Raw genomic sequence first — 8,140 nt, 5'->3', positions numbered from 1 at the left:
CCAGCAGGACAAGTTAGAAATGCTTCTGGCCTGAGAAAAAGCTGTCCATATACCAATATATATTCAGATAAAAATAGAAAATAACCTCAGTTTCTGGGTTAATTTATCGTGACTGCCATCCACCCAACTCTTGTCTGTGCCTGGGATATGAAGAGAGAGATGAGATGAAAGAAAAAAAAAACGCTACAGGAGTTCTTGCTTTTTAACTTACCACGCTGGTTAAACGGTCCCCTAGCTACCATTTAAAAAGCAAAACCAAGAAATAATCCCCAGCCCAACTCAGAGATTTTACAGTGCAGCTACCGGTGAAATTCTTGTTAAGCTGGTACGTTAAAAGCAAGCCATTCTGGGTGGCGCCTGTGGCTCAAAGGAGTAGGGTGCCATTCCCATATGCTGGAGGCGGTGAATTCAAACCCAGCCCCAGCCAAAAAACTGCAAAACAAAAAAAGCAAGCCATTCTGAGCCTTGACTTCCACTATTGATGCTTTGGGAAAGACAAATCCAGCCACGACCTCCATCCCCCACTTCCTTCCAAGGCGGGACTTACCTGGGAGCTGAACGCTGGATTATAATGTACACACAAGGTGTTCCAAGATTTGGCCACAGGGGGACGCTCGAGAGCAGGATTGCCAGCAGCTACGCTTTGCTGTTTCAGACTTTTGGTCGGAAGGGAGGGAGTGTGGGGGTGGTGGGGGAGATATAACTGGCTTGAAAAAAAGTGCATTTGTTCCCTGAAAGTATGCCACTTGCCCTTTTATAAGTCAAAGGTTGCCACGTTACCTGTTGCCAGGTTCCTAAGTGTGCTTGGGTAAAATGTGGGCGAGAAAGCCAGCACTGTCTTTCAGCTGGGTAGGTTTCAAGCTCTTTTGACTGGGCTGGCGCTGACATTTGGAGGGCAGCTGCCTGGATCGCCTGCACATTGTTTGGTTGTAGTTCTAAGGGAGGAGTGGCTCCGGCTGACATCATTTCCAGGCACCAAGTGCCTGGGGCTTTTCTTTCTTTCTTTCTTTCTTTTTTTTTTTCTTTAATGACTCTAACTTTCTGATCCCTCCCTCCCTGGATTTTGTACAGAGCATGCTCTGTGCACAACAGCCTCACCTCAGGAAGCCCAAGTTTTGTAGCAACTTGTTAAAACAACTCGGCTGCCTCTTAAAAAAAAAAAGAAGAAGAAGAAGAAGAAGTTGTGGCTCTGAAACAAACCTTTCCATTCTTTCTCCTCTCTGAGAACAATGCTGTGTTTGATTAGTGGCAGTGCTTTCTGAAAGATCTGCTCTCCCCAGAAGAGGCGGCTGCTATCAGCTGAATAGATCTCTAAGCCAGACATGCTGAGGCTTGGGGCATTTGTCTGGCATTAGGAAGTGTCTGGAATACTAGTAACTACCAACTGGCGGGTCTTATGATTACAAGAGTTATTACACTACCCCTCCCTCCCTCTCCTGTGCTCATTGCCCGCCCGCCCTCTGCACACTCACACAAGCATGCTCTTTTTCTACTGGGGTGGAGGAAAGTTGAGCTAGTCATCGCTGTGGCTTCTGTGCAGGATGTAACCAGCAGAGCAGACCATGGGATGCCCTGTGCCTCACAGAGGTGGGCTGAGAACCAGGGTCTCTGATCTCTGCCTTCTTGCCACTGACCACCACTCTTTGGGTGGCCTGTAAATGTGAAGCTGTGAATATTTTGAAACAAGGTAGTGATTTTTCCATGTGTACTTTGTTTTGTGGTGTTTCTCTCTTCCTGCAGTCTTTAAAAAGTGGCACGCCTTGTTGACTGCACCAAACTCAAACCCTTGGAGGGTGCAGAGTGTTCTGTATTGAATGCATTAGGCTTTGCTGGAAGGTGTTTATTGGGGTGGGGGGGGTACATAGAAGTAGTTTGGTTTAAAGAAAAGATGGGATTTTGGAGTCCTGATTACTCTATCGCTTAGTAGCTATGAATTTAGGGACATTGATTACCTGCTCTGAGCCTTAATATTTCCATCAGTCAGATGGGAACGTGAGGCCCATGTCTATTAAATTCTTAGCACAGTATCTGGTACAGAGTGAGGATTTGCCATCTGGTGACTGGGAAAACCTAATGGCATGTCAGGGTCTGGATTAGTTCTCATCTCATTCTCTTTGTTTTGTTGGTTGGGTTTGTGCTTTTTCCCAGCGTGGGCCTTGAGCCAGACCACTGATTTGCCTGGGAGTCCAGCCTGTGTGGCACGTCGCCCTGAGAAGCAGGACCTCCTGGACTCATTGTTAAACACGGAACTTCTGGGCCTACTTGGCTGGAACAGGCAACAACAAACTTGTCCCTTAGCATTTTTGCCCCCATCAGTGCCAAACGCTTTCCCTGGATGCCAGAACACTCGTCACTGCTACCAAGCAGCCTGTGGGAGCCTCTTCTCTGGCGTCCTCTTTTGGCTTCGCTCTTCAGCTGTTCAGCTTCTCTCTCCTGGGGACCCTACTTCTCAAATTCCTCTCTAGATTTCACTCACACATGTATTCATAAACCATAAGAGCTCCAGTTTGAAAGAATCTTGTCACCTAGCTCAGCTCCCTATCACATGTTGGTACAATATTGTAACTTCCCAGCCAAAAGATAAGCTTGTCTGTGCTTGAACACCTCCAGAGGCTGAGAACTCACTTCCAAGGAGGCCCTGGGGTTCCATCTATGGACTACTGATGACTAGAGAATTATTCTTTGTGCCTTTCTGAGCTGTACCTTTGTGGTTTCCCTTGGGGACTTTTACAGAACAAGTCCATGACATCACCTAAGCCTTCCAAATAATGAACCCCCTCCCTGTCTTCCTTCTCTTCCAGATGAAACATCTCTTCTCCTTAAACTATTCCCCATAAGATACAGTTTTTATGTCCTCAGAGAAATTGCAAATTCTTCTTAAAGAGACATCCCCAGAATGACGTGCCTCAGCCTCCTGAGCAGCTGGGACTACAGGCGTGCACCACAATGCCCGGCTAATTTTTTTCTATTTTTAGTAGAGATGGGGTCTGGCTCTTGCTCAGGCTGGTCTCAAACTCCTGAGCTCAGGCAATCCACCCATCTCAGCCTCCCAGGGCACTAGGATGAAGGTGTGAGCCAGCTTGCCGGGCCCCTACCACATTTCTAGTTATACTTGCCTTTTCTGAAATAGGCATCTTATCTGACATCAAAACCCCATTCTGTATTTTTCTACAGCAGTCTCTTCATGTCCCCAGTTTAGACTCTTTCCAGTTTCTTTTTTCTTTTAGCCTCTTCACATCATTTCGTTTTCTAAAGTAGCCTGTGGTTTCAAGTTACCTCTTTATATGGTCTTACAATTACTTTCACTGCGTCTGCCCTGTTCCTCTGATTTGCAAAGTTCTCCATCACTGCTTCGCAAACTGCGTTTGATGAGGGACCAGCCTGTTCCTTTGATCTTCAACCAGTTGCAGATCAATGCTTTGGTTAAAAAAAATTATTGAATAACTAGAAAAAAGAAATTACAAAGACATATGAAAAACAAGCCCATAGTTTTCTTTTTATTAGATTCAACAGACAAAATACTCTGCAAAGTTTCTTTAAAAGTTTCTAAAAGCTTACTCTCAATTTTCAGAAAGTAGCTCACCACGCACTATGACAGTTTGAGAACTGGCACAGCGCTGGTCTTGGTTTCTGCAGACTTCACTTTGAACAACGCTGCTCTGTACAGAGAGGTGGCTGAATGTGCTCCCTAGGGGGAAACTTGTTGATTTTCAGCATTTGCCAATTTCCAGGGTGTAAATACCACGGTCAATTTCAAGTTGCTAGGGAAATGTAACGAACACAACTGACTTCAGCAAGCTGATAAGAGACACTTCCAGCACCCTTTTATAGACCCGGTCAGATTTTTCTTAATCTGCTTTTTAATAAAGCGCTTCCTTTTGAAGACTTGTTAAATAGCTACAGTCAGCTGGACCAATGTCGAGAACCTTGCCCTCAGCATATTGGACAGTAGTCTGAGGCAGCCCTTGTCTTTTTGGTGGTCTTCAGTGCAGTGTGATGAGACCATCTGGTACAATGCACAGCAAATCCAAGGTTGCCTGTGGGTTCCAAACAGAAGCTGCCACCTCTCAAGGCCTCTCATGTCACTGCTGGCTTTGTGCTTGATAAGAATTTATGATAAAATGTTTATAACAAAAAGCTGTTGACGGGCAGCACCTGTGGCTCAAAAGGGTAGGGCACCAGTCCCATATGCCAGAGGTGGCGGGTTCAAACCCAGCCCCGGCCAAAAACTGCAAAAATAAATAAATAAATAAAAATAAAGCCTATTTAAAAAAAATTGTGAGCATCTTGAGTTGAAATTATCATTAAAAAAAAAAGATGTTGACTACTGACAACTGTACCTATATCTGCTTCACGCATGTATCGTCCTGTGGTGCGTTTATTTACAGTTTCTTTGGGGGCTTATTCTCTAATATTTGAAATCATCTCTAAAATCCGGTAATTACAAACTGCTAAATAATTTCTCGGTATAGCCTTATGGTACATGACCCATTGCTTAGCTAGTAAAAGCTTCAGAATAAAAAGGTACAAAAAGTGGGTTTGATCCATGTTTGTTTTGTGGCCACCCGATATACGTGTGCTCTTGGTCACCAAGGATAACGAGTGGTAAAGGAGTCGGCCAGAAAACCTTCACCACTGCAGAGTGAAATGATTCCCGGCCTTCCTGCGGCTTTCAACACTGGCGTCGTCTTTCAATGCAAATACAGACAATAGCTAGGAGTTAAAATGATGGGAGTTTGTTCTCATTTGTTTTCTCTATAATATCTTTTTTAAAAATTTCATAACTTCTTAACTCAAATGTAAAACACCAACCTGTGGTTTCTCTGTGCTCTGCTGTATCAACTGAATGAAAATTGTGTCGCTGAAGTCTGCACCTATATCTCTGCTGACTCATTAGAAGTCTTCCTTTCTAGATTTCACACATATTCATAAACCGTAAGAGCTCCAGTTGGTCATGTCCTTCAGCTCCCTAGCAGGTGCGGGTACAATTTCTGTAACTTCCCAGCCAGAATATGAGCTCCTCTGTGCTTGGACACCTCCGAGGACTGAGAGCTCACTGCCCAGGGAGACCCCCACGTTCCATCTGTGGAACGTAATGGAATCTTTTCAGCCAATTTTTCACTGAGGCCGTATGTCAGGACCCAGAGAAGAAAAAGAAATCATTTTATTTGAAATGAACAAATAAACATATCCAGGCGGAGGAAAGCAAAAGTAATGATTAAAACACATGTCTGTTTCAGGTTCCACATGCATTTTTAAATTATTCTTTTTGAGAATTTTACTCTTAAATGAGTGGGGTGTTTCAGGGACTTTAAGAGCTGTTCACTTTCTCCTTCTGTTGAGCAGACAAGGTTCAGTGGCTCCTGTCTCCCCATTCCTTGGAGCTGACTCTACCTACTACATGCTTGTTGGTACTCATGCTCTCTCAGTGAGTTCTAAATAATACCTGGTGTGAATCTAAAGAACTTAAAAAGAAAGAAAGAAAGACACCTTTAAGAGAGAAAGAAAGATTTAGAGCTTAGCCTGCAAAGCTAGGGGGGAAAATGGTGCTGAGGAAAATTGATGGATTTTGTTGTATGAGTTTGCAAAAGAACTGGGAATGAAGGAGAGAATTATAAGAAGTGTGGACCCCCTTTCCTCTCCTTCAAAAGGTAACCTTAGACATTTGAATACCTTTTAAGTTCCTATTTGGTAACCGGAGGACAATCCCACTGGAGAAGAACCACCTAACAAAGCCCTTCTCACATGACACCATGGAAGACAGTTCTCATCCTCTGTTCAGTGCTACTGTTCAAAGTGGGGCAATCTCAAATTCTTATCTCCTTAAGTCACTGTGGGCTGGACCAGCCTGTTGGAGAAGCCATGTCCCCATTATTCTCCCTTCCAACCTAACCCTAGTAAATTTCCAGCATTAATGTTTCTGTACTGGAAGTCCTAGTTGGCCAAGGTACCCAGAGTTATTCCCACTGATACTGAAGAGCTGATAATAAGCACCAGGTGGGCCTGGAGCACCAAAGGGTAGGCTCAGGCCCTCCAGTCCAGCCACCACCAGAAATATGTGACCTGATCCTCTTACCTCTCCCACTGCTGTCATCACGCTTCTCACAGGACAGCAGGATTTTCACCATATATGTGAGTCATGACAAAAGTTTTGAAATACACAAAAATCAAGAGACGTAAACAAACAAATGAAGCCGTCCCAGCAACACTGATAAGGCAAGCAAGTTGAATTGGCAGGGATGAATCAGAAAGGACACTGCCAACTGTGTGTCTTGGAAGTGAAATAATGGACTGTAACACGAAGTTTTTGTAGTGACCCATGTATCACTACAAAGGAAACAACCCTAAGTTTGGCTGCATCGTCCAGTTTTGATTTTACACACAGCAAGAAGACACTGGGAGAGCCAACAAGAAGCAATAGCCAGGCCTGGTGGCAGCACTCTGGGAGGCTGAGGCCCGTGGACCCCTTGACCTTAGGAGGCTGAGAACAGCCTGAGCAAGAGCAAGACCCCTTTGTGACAGGTGCCTATAGTCCCAGCTACTCTGAGGCTGAGATAGGAGGATCACTTGAGCCCACAAGTTTAAAGTCACTGCCATGTACTCTAGTCTGAGCAAGAAAGTAAGGCTCTGTCTTGAAAAAATAAGAAAAAAAGGAGGAATAAATAATCCAAAAGATAAACATTTGATGTTGCAATGTGTTATTTAGCTTCTTTGGAATACCAGTGGGCATAATGTCCTGAAAATCCATTTTGAACAAAATAATGAGTTCACATTGTAAAGATTTGTCTTAGGAGGAGTAATACAATGATCTAGTTTCGTTGGGTTCTAGCAGAGAGATAGACTTTATCTTAATTATGGTTCCTGATCCCCCGACCTCCGATCCCCAGCCCCTGTAGATGCTTAATGGAGACTGAGCCCCCCCCCCCAAGCAGGGCCGCTGGCATGTGCGGGGAGTTCAGGTGCCAGAAACTGAGTAAGGCAAAGTATTGACAATGTCCTTTGTTACATGATTTAGTCAGAAGCTTAGGTGTGGGCAGTGGGAAGAACCTGCAGCCACTGGTTCTGCCCCTGACTGCACCTGGCAGCCACTGCGCCCTCCACAAGTCGCATTATGTCTTGGGCACCTTAGCTAGAAAAACAAGCAAGTTGGACTGTGTGTGCCTCATGCAGTAAGTAGGCTTAGAGGGATGTCTTCCTGGGTGAGCTTCTGCCAGCCAGCCAGCCGGGTGACGACCTCTGTGTTATGTACATTACCCTTCCTGCCAGAGTACACGTCATACTGTAATGTGACACTTGCATGACTGTCCCTTCAATTCTCAGGCAATCCCTAGGAAGCACCCAAAGATTACTGTCATCTCTTTTATAGTTAAGTAAATTATTCCAAATCACAGGGCAGCCGAACAGCCGGACAGAATAATAGAATCCCTCTGTCTATTGTTCATTGTAGGATGTTTCCTGCGAGTGGCCTCAGGAAACCTCTTCAGTACTGAAGCAGGTATTCATTCTGTGAGATAGGCGGGGTGGCTGGGACCATAGGGAACAAGCTGGCATGGTGTGGCTAGATCCAGCAGATGTGATTCACTACAGCGATGCCAGCTGTGAGTGGGGAAGGTGTGGAGGGGCTGGGCATGGGGGTAGGAGAAAGTGGTAGAAAAGTAATGGTTAGAGTTGGTTTTCAAGGGCACTGTAGGGAAGTCTGCAGAAAGCTGGTTAAGGAACTGTTCTTTACTGACAAGAGTCCCACTTTTTTGGTCTTTATTTTCCTAAATTGTCTCCTATAAATGCAAAGCTGAAACCAATGTGTTAAGTTTATACAGTGAGCACCTGACCAGAAAAAGAAAGAGAGAGGCAGACAGGAAGGAAGGAAGAGAGGAGGGGAAAGACAAAAAAAAAGGAGGCTGGATGTGGTGGCTCTGCCTGGAATCCCAGCACTCAGGGAGGCCGAGGCGGGTAGATTGCTCAAACTCAGGAGTTCAAGACCAGCCTGAGCAAGAGCAAGAGACTGTCTCTACTAAAAATAGAAAAACCAGCTGGGCATTATTGTAGGTGCCTATAGTCCCAGATACTTGGGAGGCTGAGGCAGGAGGATCGCTTGAACCCAGGAGTTTGAGGGTGCTATGAATTGTGATGACACCACAGC

At 45.0% G+C, this 8,140-nt stretch overlaps 1 protein-coding gene across 1 annotated transcript in view; it reads left to right on the top strand.

Moving 5' to 3' along the window:
- The window catches only part of DLGAP1 (DLG associated protein 1), a 342,771-nt gene that overhangs the window by 264,344 nt on the left and 70,287 nt on the right, over window positions 1-8,140 (top strand). The gene's annotated exons all lie outside the window — the stretch shown is intronic.

The sequence above is a fragment of the Otolemur garnettii genome, unplaced genomic scaffold, assembly GCF_000181295.1.
Source record: "Otolemur garnettii isolate 467f Iridium unplaced genomic scaffold, OtoGar3 scaffold00213, whole genome shotgun sequence".
Taxonomy (NCBI): domain Eukaryota; kingdom Metazoa; phylum Chordata; class Mammalia; order Primates; family Galagidae; genus Otolemur; species Otolemur garnettii.
Note: the sequence above shows the minus strand (reverse complement) of the source record. Positions and strands in the feature narration are given on the sequence as shown.